Source organism: Corvus kubaryi, unplaced genomic scaffold, assembly GCF_017639235.1.
Source record: "Corvus kubaryi isolate FWS band 111438036 unplaced genomic scaffold, C.kubaryi_AGA036_p1.0 37341, whole genome shotgun sequence".
Classification (NCBI taxonomy): domain Eukaryota; kingdom Metazoa; phylum Chordata; class Aves; order Passeriformes; family Corvidae; genus Corvus; species Corvus kubaryi.
The window spans coordinates 3,848,023-3,864,272 of NW_024581112.1; positions in this window are offsets into that span (position 1 = coordinate 3,848,023).

The window sequence follows — 16,250 nt, forward strand, 5'->3', positions numbered from 1 at the left end:
AAAATCCAGTCTCAGAGGAAACCAACAACCTTATTCAACACACAAAGAAATTGTTCATGAAATGGAACATCATCCTTTTCCCTACTACTATATTCTACAGAAAATCTTCAAGTTTTGTCTGAACTTCATCCTTCTCTAACACTGGAAGCAAGCCTTGTTTCATACTATAGAGACTGACAGATTAAAATGAACACAATAAACTAGAAGAATTTGAAATGGCCATGCTTGTTTTATGAATGTACTAAAGTCAATGTATCATCTCATACCAGTGAAGAAGTGCAATGACAAGAATCTTTTCCTCACATTTAATTGCTGCTTTGGTACCAATCTGGCAGCATTCATGTGTTTTATTCTATAGATATATTAACCTCTGTGGGTATATGAGTCTTTTGTTGTGTCATGTCCTCAAAGTATTAGGCAACAGCCACAAAGTGTATGAAAGATTATTCATAGATTCAGATTATATGGCTGAACATAATTTTCATGTTTTATGCAAGCTTGAATTATAAACACTCAAAGGGAGCTGTTCAATTCAGAGACTCACAGAGCTCAAGTTTGAAATTATATCATAATTTTTGAATTAACAAAAAAGTGAAACCATAGCACCTGTAGCTTATTGCATAGCTAACCCTGTTAAATATGTGTCTCGGTTTGAGACAAGTTTAGGAGGAAACGCTCTGGAAGGAACATCTCCTCCCCAGAAGGCAGATTTCTGCACTCCCTCCCCCACCAATACAAAAGGAATTTCTTGGATGAAAGTTAAAAAAACGATTTATTTAACAAGCAGAGTGCCAACAGGCACAGAAAAAAAAAAGAGTAATGTTAGATAATAAACCTCCTCGATGCGGAGAAAGCTGGTGGTTTTAGAGTTCTGTCTGTAGCTGGCTCAGCCCCTCCCGAGGCCCAAGGCCGGGGTGCGGCGTCCCCGCAGGCTCGCTGCCGGTCCACAGGGTCCGATGATCTGGTTCTTGGATCACTGCTAAGCTGGACAGTTCCAGAAGAAGAAGAAGTTCCAGAGGATTTTGGTATGCAGTCCTGGGAACATTTCTTGCCTCAGCTACCAGGCTGGCTAAAAGCAGGAATGTGCTCCCTCAGCTTTGCAGCGGTGAGAATGCGGGGGAGTGTGTGTGAGTCCTTGAACACAAACTGCACTGAAGAATTCACTCAGCTTCTCTCCCTCCTCTCCTGGACCCAGTTTAAAGCTGGGGGACCCATTCCTGGGCAATAAGCAGAGGATAGGGAAATACAGTATTATCATAAAATCACCTCAAGACTATATGCAGTATAGTAAAATTTGGAAAGAATAAAAAAGCCTTTGAACAAGAAAGCTTATAAAAAACAAGTTTCAGTTTGTAGTGAACTTTGACACTCTAGCTATAAAATTTTTAAAATAGTGTGCAAAAAGAGGAATTATATCACACAAGTATCTCTTTTATGGATCCTCACAGCCACTGCCACTCTCTCTTACCTTTAAGGGTCACTAGCATCTTACTTATTGCAGAATAGCCACCTACATATAAGAGCCTAATAGAGGCACAAGGCAATAAAAAAGTTTGCCATTAAATTACTAAGTTGAAATATTTTTCTTTCGAGTAGCGTGCATGTTTTGTGGCTGTGCTCTGAAGCCTCACCTTTGGACTACAATCCTATTGTAACATCGGAGATGAAGCAGCAGTGGAGTGGGGTTTTTGAACTTCAAACTTCACTAACAAGCAAGAATCCTTAAGAAAACATCCCCTCCTTACACAGCAAGTAGAAAATCACCTGCAGATGGGCAGTAATCAAATCAGACCTGTTAGCTGTACAATAAACTTTATTGAAGTGAATTATGGAAGTGTGTGGCTAAAATGGTGGAGGCACTTAAATGCATTGACAGGTAGGCATTGTCAAAGCTAAGAAACTACATTTACTTCCTCTTTTTTTACTTATCATAAACAAGAGCCCTGAGGGCTGGAAAAGAAAGTAAAAGAAAGAAAAGAGAGAGAGGCAGAGGCAATAGCTGACAGTACCAAGATGGCCAAACAGTAATTTCAGCATGGCATATAATACCTTATTACATCACCGAAAAGAAAAAAAAAAAAACAACAAACCAAAAAATCAACCAAGCAAAAAAAACCCCCACAAAAAAACTTCACAGCTGTTACATGTTAAATCTATCTGTTGTGAAAGATGATAGGCTAATATCAGAACAACACAGTTTTTTAAAGCTCTACAAAATGTTAAGTTCAGATTGGCACAACAAACAGAACAAGATCCTTGTTCTTTGGGTTGGCATTTACATTTCCCCTCTTCAAAGTATACATATACTACAAAGTATACAAAAAGTTGTTTTTAAGCATCACTCCACAGCCTCCCTAACCAGACTCAGAGTAGCACCATTCCTGTCTGTCAGCAGATAATTCAAAACATGTACCTCAGCAGAGAGTAGGTTCTTGCCATCTGCCTTTTATCAGAGGTATTTGCCATACTTCTCGTGCACTGTGTGATATTACAAGTAAATGAAACAAAACACAAATTAAAGTAATATTAAATGAGAGACAGGCATTCCTGGCTGTGGGACAGATGCCATCCATTTTGTTAGGAGACCCCTGATGTAAAATGGAGGCAAAGGCAAACAGGAGATTGCAGTAAGGGAAAGACGAAGGACCTGGAGAGCTTATTGCCAGCTATTCAACTGTTGAAAGTCTTTTTCTAAAACACCTTTCTGACCACAATCAGAATTAAGGGGGGGTGGGAAAAAGTCACTTGATACCAAAAGAGTAAAAGTGGAGAACAACACCCAAACTGAAACTCCGTGTTTCACAGTCCCCTAGATCATCTAAAGCTAACCATAAGCAATAGACATCACACACTCATTTGACACTCTCTTTACAGTAGGACACTTAAAACAAGTTCCCAAAAGCCAGTGAAGGTGTTTGGCCATGAAAGAGCAGTACCAAGACACAGGGTGGAGTACTTGTAAGGCAGACACCACACTATTCATCTGCCAGAAAGGGGAAATCTGAGCATAGCTGGCCTTGCAGATGAGGCAGCTTGCAGAAGCATTGTGCCCAGAATACTCTGGTGCCAAGCAGCTGTCTGGGAAAGGTGGTATTTTCCTAGGAGGTCTAAGGACATTTTTGTACTGTTGGCACATCACTATGTGAATCACTACTTGCCTCTGGGGGAAACCTATAAATGCCCAATATGTTCCTCATGAATATTTACTGATTCAGAGTTAAGTAGTTATGCCCCTGTCATATTCTTGTAGAGCAAACTTTCCATACTTACTCCTTTCTCCTTTGTTATCAATGCTTGAAGAAAGATGAGGGGACAGGCAGTTTGCACAGCTCTGCATGTCAGGGACACCCCACACTCAAGGACTGAGTGGTAAAGAATTTTTCATATTGTCCTGTTTTTTATGCCTTCAGCTTTTGCCAATCACAAACGTCAGATGGCAGTGTTGAAAATGTGAGCGCAGGTGCATTTTCCAAATATGAATTAAATTTTGAGCAGCAAAACTTGGCACAGATCTATGCCAAAAGTCTGGATTTTGGTAGAAAATTTAAAGACCCAAACTCAAAAGCCAAGTGAAAACTGTGAGTCAAAATTTACATGAGTCAGAACACACCAAAACACTGGTAGAAAAAAAAATTTCCAATACTGCTCTTACAGCAAGTTTCAGTATTTTCTAGCTAATCACTTTTATTCACCAAGAAGAATAAGCTAACCAAGTACATTTATAGCCTGTGACTCAGCTGGAAATAGCTTGAGTTTTCAAGAGCACACACAAGAATTTATTGCTGCAGCCCAGTGAAACTGCACAGGTTTGCACAACTGGCTAAATAAGGAAGGGGTCTACATTAATGTCTAATGAGAAGATGCCAGTTTCTTTCTTCATTTGAAAGACAACTAATAAAATTTAGCTCCTATACACACTACAACTAAAATGTTGAATGGTTCCTCACCTCTCTGGGAAATTTCTGGGGATGCTGCTGATCAAGTATTTTCTAGAGGCTTGTACTCTTTTAGGTTCTAAATTCAGAAAAACTTTTACAAGCTTGGTAAGTGGCTTTACTACATTCTGCACACCATTTCCCACATCTGTCAAGCCTGTAAGCCAGATTTCTCTATCTATTTGTGAAGTTCCATGTACAGGCACCCAACTAACAAAAATAGGAAACAAAGTAAAACGTCCTCCGTGACCTCAGGTGCTTAAAGATACTGTTGATGTGCATCTAGGAGTGAAACCTGCAGCTCTCCAGCACCTCAGTAACACTCCCAGCAACCCCCAGGCAGATTATTTGGTGGTTCTGAAATGTCCTATTTTACAGTCTCTGAAAGCAGGTAGCTTTGAAGAACTGAATAACCAGAACTTTCTAAATGGCTGCTATGTATGAAGAGTACATTCAAGTGATGTGACAAAAGAAAAGTTACCTACAAACTGGACTGAGTTGAGGGTTTCTCAAGAAACATAATGCTGTGTGGTAGTGAATGAGACCAAAGCTGGTCTGTACTGGAATCTCTCACTGTCTGCTTGAGACTGATATACACAAACACAGAAACTGCTGGATGTCAGATTTTGGGGCACAAAGAATGCTTCTGATCTGTTAACTCTATAGCTGCAAGGGGGAGAAGCAAGAATTTTTCATTTATCCTAAGGGGACCTTTATTTGAATGCACTTAAAAATGCTTGTAGAGGTATCAACACAGACTGATATTTAGTGCCTGAAAACACACAAGGAGCTACAGGGACATGGTTTCTAGGTCTGTCCTAGTGCTGAATCAGAGAGAAATTCATTTCAGAAGTGCTCCCACTTCCACATTTTCCTTTCTTCTTATTTGCATTTCTTAATGAAAAATAAAAAAAAAGGTACCACCAAACAATAACAAAAAAATTTCAGTATAACTTACTCTTATGGTATCAAGCCTCGAACTGGCATAAAAGTGCTCAGTTTCTCTTAAGTGAAGTGACTGATTCACAGTACTCTAGATCTGGATCATACTTTTGAAAATCAAATCGGTTTATGAAAGGTGTGTTTAAGTCCCATACTGTTGTCTTCCATTGAGTGATTGGTTATCACAATCTGTCTGCTAAGTGATGTGCATACTGTGAGGAAAGACATCCTCCTTGCTCTAGACACTGCTCGATAGTATCTTATCAGGCTCCTTTAATACAGAAAGTAACTTCATTAGTAACTTGCTTCTCTTAATCTGTTCTCACGTTGAATAATGGCTTTTTTGCAAATAACACTAATTTAGGTACATTTCCTTTGCAAGTAACGCTAATCACTCACACCAGCTCTCCCTGCAGTATTAGTCTTTGATTTACTAGGGTTTCCAAAGCTAAAGAAGGAGGTTTGGAGAAGGAAAAAATGCAATTTCACTTGTTTAATGCATATTCTCATCATGTAGCTTCTACCAATGCCATATCCAACACGGCAAATAAGAACTCTAAGCCCAGCTCATTTCAGTATTGTTGACTCTCCCTTTAAAAATACCCCCACCTTTCTCATATGAAATCAAGTGACACTGTTGGCTTTACAAAATTTAAATATTCACATTCAAAAGCAGAATTTTCACCTCTTTCTGGTACCTGCCTTTGTTTCTCTTAACCTTCCTGTGCAGCTTCATATGCTGACCGAAGGTCATAAGGAGTGCCTGGAATGAGATTTTTACATCAGCAAAGACAAGCTGTGGATAGGATTTTGTAACTCCTTAGACACATCTCCACAGGAGACCCCCAGTAAGTGTGACCTGGTTATGCATACAATATATCTGCTGTCTGCTCTGCTTGGGACCCCTCAGCACTTCCTCCCCCTCCCTCTCCTTGGACAAAACTGAAAGTGTAAACATGTATTCAGATATAGTCCCACTCCAATTAGAGACAGTTTCTCATAACCATTAACATTTTCCTTACCAGCAGACAGTGTTACACTGTATTTTGTGCTTTTGTCTAAATTTTGCCTCTTAAAGACAAGGAGCAGGACATATACAGCTCTCAGTACCTTTGGATGTGCTGTACATGGCCAGTGTGTCTCACTGAAATTCTCAGGGGATCAAAGCAGACATTAACACATCTCTAACAGAAGCAGGCAAGTGATTGGCTGACTCACTAAGTGCTATCCAGTTGCAAACCTATTAAGTATGTCAGAGATTTTTTTTTATGCCATGAGTTTCTTCCCAAAGGATGATATACTCAGCATGTTAAAAAAATTATACACTATTCCATCAAGTTTACTCAGATCTTTCTTAGTGTTATTTTATGAACAAGAGTAAGAACCTCAACCTCTGAAGTATCAAGGCAGGAGAATGCCCACCATCAGTAGCTGTATCGTTGCACATCCCAGCCACAGGCTTGTTACATACAGGTGAAAGACAGAAGTCTGGATGCATCATAAATCACTACCTCTCTCTTTCTTATTTCTTGCCAACAACAGAGGCAATTTCCTGGTACTTTCCAAACAGGGGAAGGGAAAAAACTGACAACCAAAATCCAACCCCCCCTAAAAAACCCACCTAATATGAAAAACAACTCACCTTTGCACAAAATTCCTCTAAACATAAGAACAGAGATAAAAAGGGTAGCACATTACCAAAAGTCACATGCTACTAAAAAGAGATCCCTGTGTGGTTATGCTTTGGTACATTGTAATTTAAGAGGATATGATGTGATATGATATGCTATGATATGATGTGATATGATGTGATATGATATGATGTGATACATGATATATTGAGATTCAGCATACTACTACACTCAAGAGAAGGATATTCCATGGCTACTAATGATCCTTCTTCCTATGATCTTTGAGTGGCCAAAAGACTGCAAACATTCTTTACATCTGCATATTACTCTGCCATAATGTCTGCATCAATTTAATTATGCTGAGGCTGGAGGGCCACTTTGACAGAGGTTATCACTCAAATTTACCAAGAAAGCAAACTTGAGTGGAAGGTAGCAGTTTTCTTCTCTTCCCTCATCAGCCAGTCTACTGCCACAATATCCACACCTTGTCCTTTTTATTTCTAAACATAAGGGATCAATAGGACCAGTAAAAGTTTATAAAATACCAGGGACTGTAGGGACTCTTAGGTCAAACTGGGGAATTATTCAAAATCCCTCTATTTCCACTGGTATCTATCTTAAGAAATTCTCTCTTTGCCCCATAGTTTGAGACAAGACTATTTAATACCTTGGTACAGATCAAGAGAGCAGTTACAGTTGCAACATAACACTTTCTAGTTTCATCTTTGATGTCATTATAATTTTAAAAGTTTCAAAGCCTCCAATGGTCTGTGATTGATGACTTTGCCTTTAGATTAGATATGCACATAAATAAATTAATTAAAAAGAGAGAATATGAAAGATGGAATAGAAGCCAAATTCTGCTTGCTACTACATGAACATTAAGAATGTAGTAATTTAAACTGATAAAAATCTGAAGACAGAAAACATTGAAAGAATAAATGCTAACAGTTCTTAAGACAAATCTGCTTATCACTCAGCTGGAATATTTTAGACTGTCATTTAAGCAGGATTTTAATTTTTGTTCTAAATATATTTAGAAGCAATTATGCTAACTGTAGACTGAAGGTTACTGGTAAATTGTTGAGATTAGTCTACTTTTAAAATAAGCAGGTTTGTGGCCAAAAGAAATTGGAAGCTCTGTGAAATCCATTTTGTACCTTAAAGCAGGAACCTGGAAGGAAAATAAAAAAAACCTGCTATTAGAGTGGCAGGGAACTCACTGGAATACAGGAGGAAAAAATCTCACAGAGCAGTGGGTGAGTACGCAGAAAGGAACACAGGTATTCAAAATTTAAAAGCCCAGACCTGCATGGTGGTTTTGCTCTATTGTACATCTGGACCAAATTATCATCTCAGAGGCAAATTGTACCCCAATAATATGCAACTTGGCCCAGCCATAATGCACCAGGCATAAAAACACCAACAGGAGTACTTGAAAAGGCATGGGAGGTGTAGAAAGCAAGAAGATGGTGCAGAAGTGTTTGAATGGTCTAAAAGCACATAACTGTAAGTAATGGGAAGTCATTTAGAAAAATGGGCCATTGAGGCTGAACATCAGGGAAAAACCAAAATGAATTAGACAGAATTGTGTCTAGAAGGTATCTTATGAGGTGTTTAGAACAAGACTCAATGAAGTAGTAAAAAATACTGTAGGCAACAATATTTTAGGTCAAAAAAAGGTATTTTTCTATTTCTTTGTACATGGCACTTCAGAGAACGAAGTTGGAAGAAACAACGAAAGGAAGGGGGGAGAGGTAAAAGCTGTCTAGAAACAGCATCCTGTTCATACAGGTGAGAAATGGTAGGAGTTTTTCAGCAGTGCTGAGAGTTGAGAAAATGTTTTCAAGATGGGCGTTTTATACAAAGGGTTGGAAAAGGAAAAGAGAATAGTGCAGTAAAAGACCTGGGGCACAGGCCATAGAGATTTGGGAGGAGATAGAAATGTACCCTGTCTGTGCTCATTTGTGTAAGTACAGTTGTACCTAGAGGTTTGTTGAGGGGAAAAAAAATAGAATACTGGATTCGATTTAAAAGAAAAAAAATATTAAGATAACGTGAGGAGGTAAAACTGCAGTTCTATGGCAATGCACAGATTCACAGGATAGGCAGAAGTGCAGATGCAGAATAGAGGGCCAACTCATCTCTCTACAGCAGAGTCTGTGCTAGGGCAGCTCAGCTATCTAAGACCTGTTACCGTAACCCAAGCAAGAAAACCAGAAAATCAGGAAAAAGAGGAAGAGCAGAAAGAGAGGGCTTGGTACTATGTAGTGCCAACAACTGCAGATGGATGCCAAAGTAGACATCCTGAAAGCACCCAACACCACAATGTGCTGCTACGTGGAGCCACTGCAAAGCACAGATAAATGCAGCTACTTTCTGCCAGGTTGCAAACTGATAAGACCTCAAAAAAAACACCTTCTTTCAACAGGGCTGTGTGGGGCCAAGGAAACATGACTGGACTCACCAGGGGCAGAGACAAGAAAAACAAGACTGTGGTTATCGACCTCAGATTAATAGTTAGTTCACTGCTACATTAAAGGCATTGTTTGACAAAGCTGGAAAATAATATTTGCTGGCACAGTCACAAAGCATTACTTTGATATGAAAATGTCAGTGAATATCTCTTTCAATTATTCTTCCTTTCCTATTTGAAAGCAGTGTTTATTCCATAAAAACCTAGTGTTATCTCGGTTTAATTCAGAGAACTACTCATATCAGTGAAGCAGAATAAAATAAGGTTGTGCAAAATATTACATAATACAAAACCCATTTAGGACATTTAGGGATGATCTTCACAAAAGGACAGAAGGTTTTAACCATGCATAATAAACAGGATGATAAATCTTTAAACACTTAAGTAAAAGTTTCCATGAACTATTTCACAATCTTCTTTCATTGGAAAAAATAAAATCTTTTCAAATCATCTGACATTAACCCAAGACCCTTAACTTGCACATTCTCCAAAGCACATAACCTGCTATGTCTGACTGCAGTGGAAGTGGTAAGTTTTAAACACAGGTTCCAGGTGTATCAGAGGCACAGATGTATGGGCATGTATATATAAAGTGAGCATACAATAGCATCAATTATGTGGTTAGAATTACCTCCCTCTTCTTAACAAAACCAAAGAAAATCTGAACTTCCAACATCATAGACTAGGTGGCCACTGAGTCAGAAAAATCTGAAAAAGGGATCATAGTACAGTCATACGTTTCTTTTTGCATCTTATATAAAAGCACCTGCAACTGCACAGTGTGCCTTATCTCCCTGTCCAAAACATCCACAACTAGATAAAATGAGTCCCATCCTACTGCTCACATGAACATTTCAGGAGTGGCCTAAGTTGGTCCCAGTGCTCTAAGAATTGCTGTAGTAGATATTCACTGGCTTCATATGCTGCTTCTCACTGCTGCATCGCTCCGGTTCTTCACCTCTCCTTTCACAAGCACTCGGAGGTCTGATGCAGTGATCTTACCAGCTCTGTGGCACAGCCACATGCACATCAGTCAGGGTCTGTTGATCCCTACACAGCCAGAGGAAGCAGAAAAGATGTTCCTGTGAGAATTGGGGGATGCAAAAGGAAATGCAAGGCTGAATGGTGCAGTCAGGCTAATAACCAGGTTGGGAACAGGTAGTGCTGTTAATGCTGAAAATCAAGATTCCCAATGTCTCCACTTAGTTTTGTGAGAAAGCACAGGGTAAATACTTACCAAATGTAAGGGAAGGCAGTTCCTTCCCTTAGCTGGGTCAGAGGGCAAGCAGTGTAAAACTTGGGGAAGTTTTCAATATTAAAGGCAATATTAAAGTGTGCTATAGCATGCTAGTGGAAATGCAGAAACAGTATTTACAAGAATATCATCACAGTAGAAATGACACATGGGGGGAAAAAACCCTACCCCAAACAAGACGATTTTGGAAATCAGAAATCCACTTTTTTAAAAGAATTGTAGTTGAGGTTATGTGTGCAGACACAGTTTCTTTAATTTCCATGTGTTTCTCCTGGTTGCAGATCCCCTGCAGAGTCCCTTACACAGTCAAGGTTATGCACTTCTGCAGTTTTTTACCAGGCTATTGTAAAGTCTCTCTTCAAGTGGAAGTATGAGATTTCCAAGATACACAGACAATGGATGCAAAGCAGTATGAAAGACAGAGGTCTTCAAAATGGGCAGATGCAGAGCTATGAGTCTAAGATATAGCTGGCAATTAACTTGATGTTTCAGTGACAGAGGGTAAGAGCATGACCACTGGATGATAACAGCTATATAGAATGGGTTCTGCACAGCAGAAATTAGTGGTTATAGGAAAGACGTTGAAAATCCCGTATTTGGCATTTTCTAGTTAACTACAGTTATCTTAGGAAGGGTAGAAAACACCAGGTGGTTATCAGGAAAAAGTAATCTAAGCAGTTTCACAGTTTTTATCTGCCCTTTTGTAGTTTTTACTCTTTCTTTAAATTTACCAGAAAGTAGCCATAAGAAGAGAACGACATGGCTGTTTCACCAGATAACCCCATGCAAGTCCCATTTAAGCCCATCTGCTCTCAGGCACCTCTGCGTGATTCCAAAGCAGATGTAGATTTGCACTGCAGTAAGCAGTGTTTCAGCTGGGTGTCTGTGGGAAGAGCTGGCAGTGAGGCATTCCTGTTAGAATTCCACAGAGAAATTAAGGGGGTGTCTGGGATGATGATTATGATGCATCAAATGGAATCACTTCCCCTCCAGATTCTGCTAAATCATCTCTGACAGAAACCGTTTATCCCCAAAGCTCCTGAAAATATTTGTGAGTCATAAATTCTCTGTCTTTAGAAAGGGCTTGATCTTACCAAGGGCAGATATCTCCAAAACAGTACCATGTGAGATAACACTCTCTAACACCTTTTATCCCTTCTTGAGCTTCCTACCAATCACACCATCAGAATATTTTTTATACTGAACAATAAACACAATGTGTTCTTCCAGCAGCATTCACCTAATACTATTTTGTTTACACAGAAATCTGAAGTCTTGCCCATTGCCATAAAAGGGAATATTTTTAAAATTTTTCCAAGCTTCATTCCTTCTCAAAACAGGCATGCCCAGGGAGCACAAGTGTAAAAATAAGCAGAAGTATTTGGAAATTCAGTATCAAACACAGGCATCCTGTCACTGACACTGAAACAAGTTCTATTTTGATCCTTATTCTTGCAATTACAGTCTGCAGTAGTCCTGTAAGACCTTTATTCCTAACATTCTCTTGACTAATAGGAGTCTTGAAATAGCTGAAAATGCTGTACAGTTGTGTAGAAATTTTCCAGAGAACTAAAAAAGATGTTCTTTCTATAATTGCAGCTGTGTCAGAGATAAACAGGCAGCCAGAGCAGGAACAGGCTGAACAAGGAAAACAAGTAAGGCTAACAGGGGGGTAAGAAGATTAAGAAGGAAAGTGAACTAGCACATCAGCAAAACAACAACAAATTCCCAACAAGAAATGTGCAAGGAAGGATCAAAGGGTATGATCAATCATACCCAAGAATCACGAACATGATGAGAAGCAGAGGCCAGGTCTCTCAATGAGCTCCATATTTAGTATGAAATTTTCCTGGAGTTTCCCCATTCTTCAGTGACCAGAAGAGATGGAGGGAAAGGGAGGGTAAAATTTTTGGAGGAAAAAATAAAAACAAACAAAAAATCCCCAAAAAATATTTGTTCTCACTCTGTTAGAACTAATGTTCCTATCTCCAGCAGGGCAAATTACTTAATTAATTGAGTGTTTTGCTGTTGGTTACTTATAATGTGTTCCCCATTTTCTTGTTTGGCTTGAAAAAAGATTTGCAGAAATGCTGAGACCTCATAACTGCAGCTGGGAATTGCATTTGTACTCTGGGAACTGCTCAGTGAGAAGCATGAGTGTAAGTGTTATAAACATATTGTCCATGTATAGTGTTGACTAATGCTAAGTATGCTAAAAAGAAAATACTACCCAAATTCCTTAGGCATTTCAAAACAGACACACAAAGGAGGTAATTTCATACATTTACAGTATCATAGAATTATAAAATTGCCTGGGTTGGAAGGCCCCTCAAAGACCATCTCAAACCCTTTGCCATGAGTAGGAGCACCTTCCACTAGACCAGGTTGGTCAAAGTCCCAAAACAACTTGGCCTAGGTATTTTTCCAAGAATGGGGCATCCACAGCTTCTCTGGGCAACCTGTTCCAGTGTCTCACCACTGTCACAGTAAAGAATTTCTTCCATGTATCTAATCTAAACTTCTTTTCTTCCACTTTGAAGCCATTATCCCTCATTCTGTCACTCCCTGCCCTTGTTAAAACACCCTTTCCAGTTTTCTTGTAGGCCCCTTTAGGTACTGAAAGGTGCTAGAAAGTCACTTGGAGCCTTGTCTTGTCCTGAACAACCCCAGCTCTCTCAGCCTGTTTTCACAGGAGAGGTGCTCCAGCTCTCTGATATTATTTGTGGCCCTGCTCTGGACTCATTCCAACAAGTCCATGTCCTTATGTTGGAGACACCAGAGCTGGATGCAGCACTCCAGGTGGGGGTCTCAGACAGCAGAGCAGAGGGGAAGATTCATCTCCATGGATCTGTTGGCTACGCTGCTTTGGACGCAGTCCGGGATACGTTTGGCTTTCTGGGCTGCAAGGGCACGTGGCCAGCTCATGTTGAGCTCCTTGTCCACCAGCACTCCCAGGTCCTTCTCCTCAGGGCTGCTCTCAGTCCATTCTCTGCTCAGCCTGTTATTTGTGCTTGGGCTTGACCTGGCCCAGCTGCAAGACCTTGCACCTCAGTTCACAGCATTTTTTCTGAAAATAAGCATATTTTTGGGGGCAGATACTAAAACCAATAGTGCCATCTCCCAAAAGAATTTTAAATATCATTTAACGGGTGGGGTTTAGCCACCTCTACTGAAGGATGGGGAAAAAACAAAGCAGCTGCTCATCAAGCGACCACTGCACGTGTGGCAGACAAGGTGGGGCTTCACAGGCAAAACACTAAACACTTTCTACAATCCCACCTACCTTGCAATATATTGTGCAAAGAGACCTAATTAATTTTTAAAATTTATCTCTGGAATTTCCTAAGAAGTGTGGATTTGATTTTGTTATCTCAGTTTTTTTCTCCTGTACATAACAGGGAAAAGTAGAAGCTCACTGCCATAAATTCTTGAATTCTATAAAAAGGTTTCAAAATTGTATACACCTTTTAGGGGATTTTCCATCTGAGAAAGTAAGAAAAAGAAGAATTAGTACATCAGTGATCACATTACCACACAGCCTCCATGTACGACTATGCCTGCTCATCCTCAAATGAAGCTTAGGTTTAAAAAGCATGAGCTGACTCAGCCCTAAGCAGGTTAGTTGGAGGGGAAAGGGGAAATATATTCTTTCATTCTCAGGAAGAGTTTTAGGTGGAAGATTTTATGCTGAATATGTATGGTTGATTTCGTTACCTTAAGCCAAATACTGCTAAAGTCAGAACATACAGGGACACAGAATTCAAGTGTTGGTTAATAACGTCTTGGGGAAGATGGGAGAAGAGACAGGGAGAACAAGAAGTGCAGATGAGAGAAGGGAGACGGGATATTTAACATTTTGTAAATATAAACAAACACATGCTAAATCAAGTTATACGATAAGTTCTTTGCTTGCTCAACATATTGCAGTGATTTAAGAAACAGAATGCCGAGACACAGATGAAACATTTGGAGACTACATATGCTAGCACATAGGGTATATGGCATTACAAATCACTTGCATACACAGAGTGAAAACCTTGTGATTTGAAATGTTGCTGTAGGTAATGGTAAACTACACTACTTGCCTGCTGCCACAGCACCATCCAAACCTGCTTCTTTCTTCCCACTTCCCTATCCTTAACCATCCCTCAAACAGAAAAAAATGAATAAATAAAAAAACAAATACGGCTTGCTTTTTGTTCCCATGGAGGCATCACAGATGAATAAATACAATAATTTACTGCTTTTGAAACAGCAGTAATCACCTGGTAAATATACTGAGACATATTTGTCTTGTTAATATCACTTGTATCTGCCAACAGTAGTCTTGAAGATTCCCCAGGGCATAGCAATTAAGTCTGCAAGCGCTTCAAACATGTACAAGGCAAAGCATGGCATATGGATCTGGGTGTCTGGGTCTCTCTACAGAACTTGATAGGAATCATGGATTTCCTATTTATTCTGTCAAAAAAGAGTTATGAGCTGCTCATCCTTGGGCTGGAAGGTATCCACAAGAGGACTATAAACTCTCCATTTAGAAGGATGCATTTCTGTACTTTGAGTATTTATAGGTGCTATGACATCATAATGCTGGGAATCATAGTATTTATGTGTTTTCTGTAAAGGACTCATTTACAGTAAAGCTATTAGAGAAAGTGAAGAATATTAGCTTGCCCATCAACAAGTACTACATAAACACAAACAAGATTCATAACATAAAAACATACCGTGAGTCAAGTATTAAACACATAGCTGGATATTAATTTAATTTTTCTCATGACAGAGACACTTGAGGACAAGAAATACAGGGAAATAAATACTAAAAAAGGAGAGGAACTAAAGGAAAAATGTTTTACTAAATATACAGTAGTCTTCTGTTCACCTCCCATACTAGCTATCCTTCAGCTTTGTCCTCCAGTTTCCCCTGTGACACTCTCACCATGTCCTGCAGCATAATCGATACTCGTTACATCCAATGTGAGTACACCTTAATCTTGTTCTGTGCAAATGCCTGTAATCTGCAAAATGTTTTCATTTTCAGTGCATGTAACAAGATAGTTGTCATACATGGCAATTTTGCATGAAGTTGCCTCTATTCAAGAGTGAATGTCAGCACAAGAGAACAAATAAAAAGAATAATCCACTGTCATATGATATCAAGTTTTAGTGAAATTGTCATTAATATTTATGTTAACTGTCATCAAAACCTAAAGAGACATGTTAACATTGGAATCTGAGCTGCCTGGAATCACACTGGTCTTCAGTTTCAGAGAAAAGCTGCTTTAAATGCAAAAGCTCTGATTTCTGTTCTAGCGCTGATTGTTTCCTTTGAAAGAGTTCCTCCCCACACCCACCCTTATCTTCCTTCCAGATGTTCATGGAGCAAACACCGAGTGGTTTGGATAAATGGATGCATACAGTTGTAAGAGCAAACTGACTTCTATTTGCTAAGAATTTTTCTAGTCAGATTTGCTGATAACAGAACAGCAAAACCTTGCCTCTGCACCATTCACAGCTCCCTAGCTAGTGACTTTCTAAATTTTTTGGTTTGTTTTTGTGGCCAGGATGCAGAAGACTTTCGTGTTGATCTTTAGGAATAGACTCTAATAGGAAGCCATGGTCATTATTATGTCCATTGCATTATTGAAGGATGCCTCTGCACAATCTGAACGATGTGTTGGAAGTGATGCTGTGAAAAAGATGCACAATCTACCTGTACAACAGCAACATATAGCAGAAAGATGTGAAGGGAAGGAACTTCTGCCACCTGTACAGGCAGAACTGACCCTTTCATCCAGAATACCCTCATGGAAACCTGTGCAGCCTGAGTTCCCCTTCCTCCCTCCCTCTCTCCCTCCCTTCCTTCCTTCCTCCCTCTCTCCCTCCCTTCCTTCCTTCCTCCCTCTCTCCCTCCCTTCCTTCCTTCCTCCCTCCCTTCCTTCCTTCCTTCCTTCTTCCTTCCTTCCTTCCTTCCTTCCTTCCTTCCTTCCTTCCTTCCTTCCTTCCTTCCT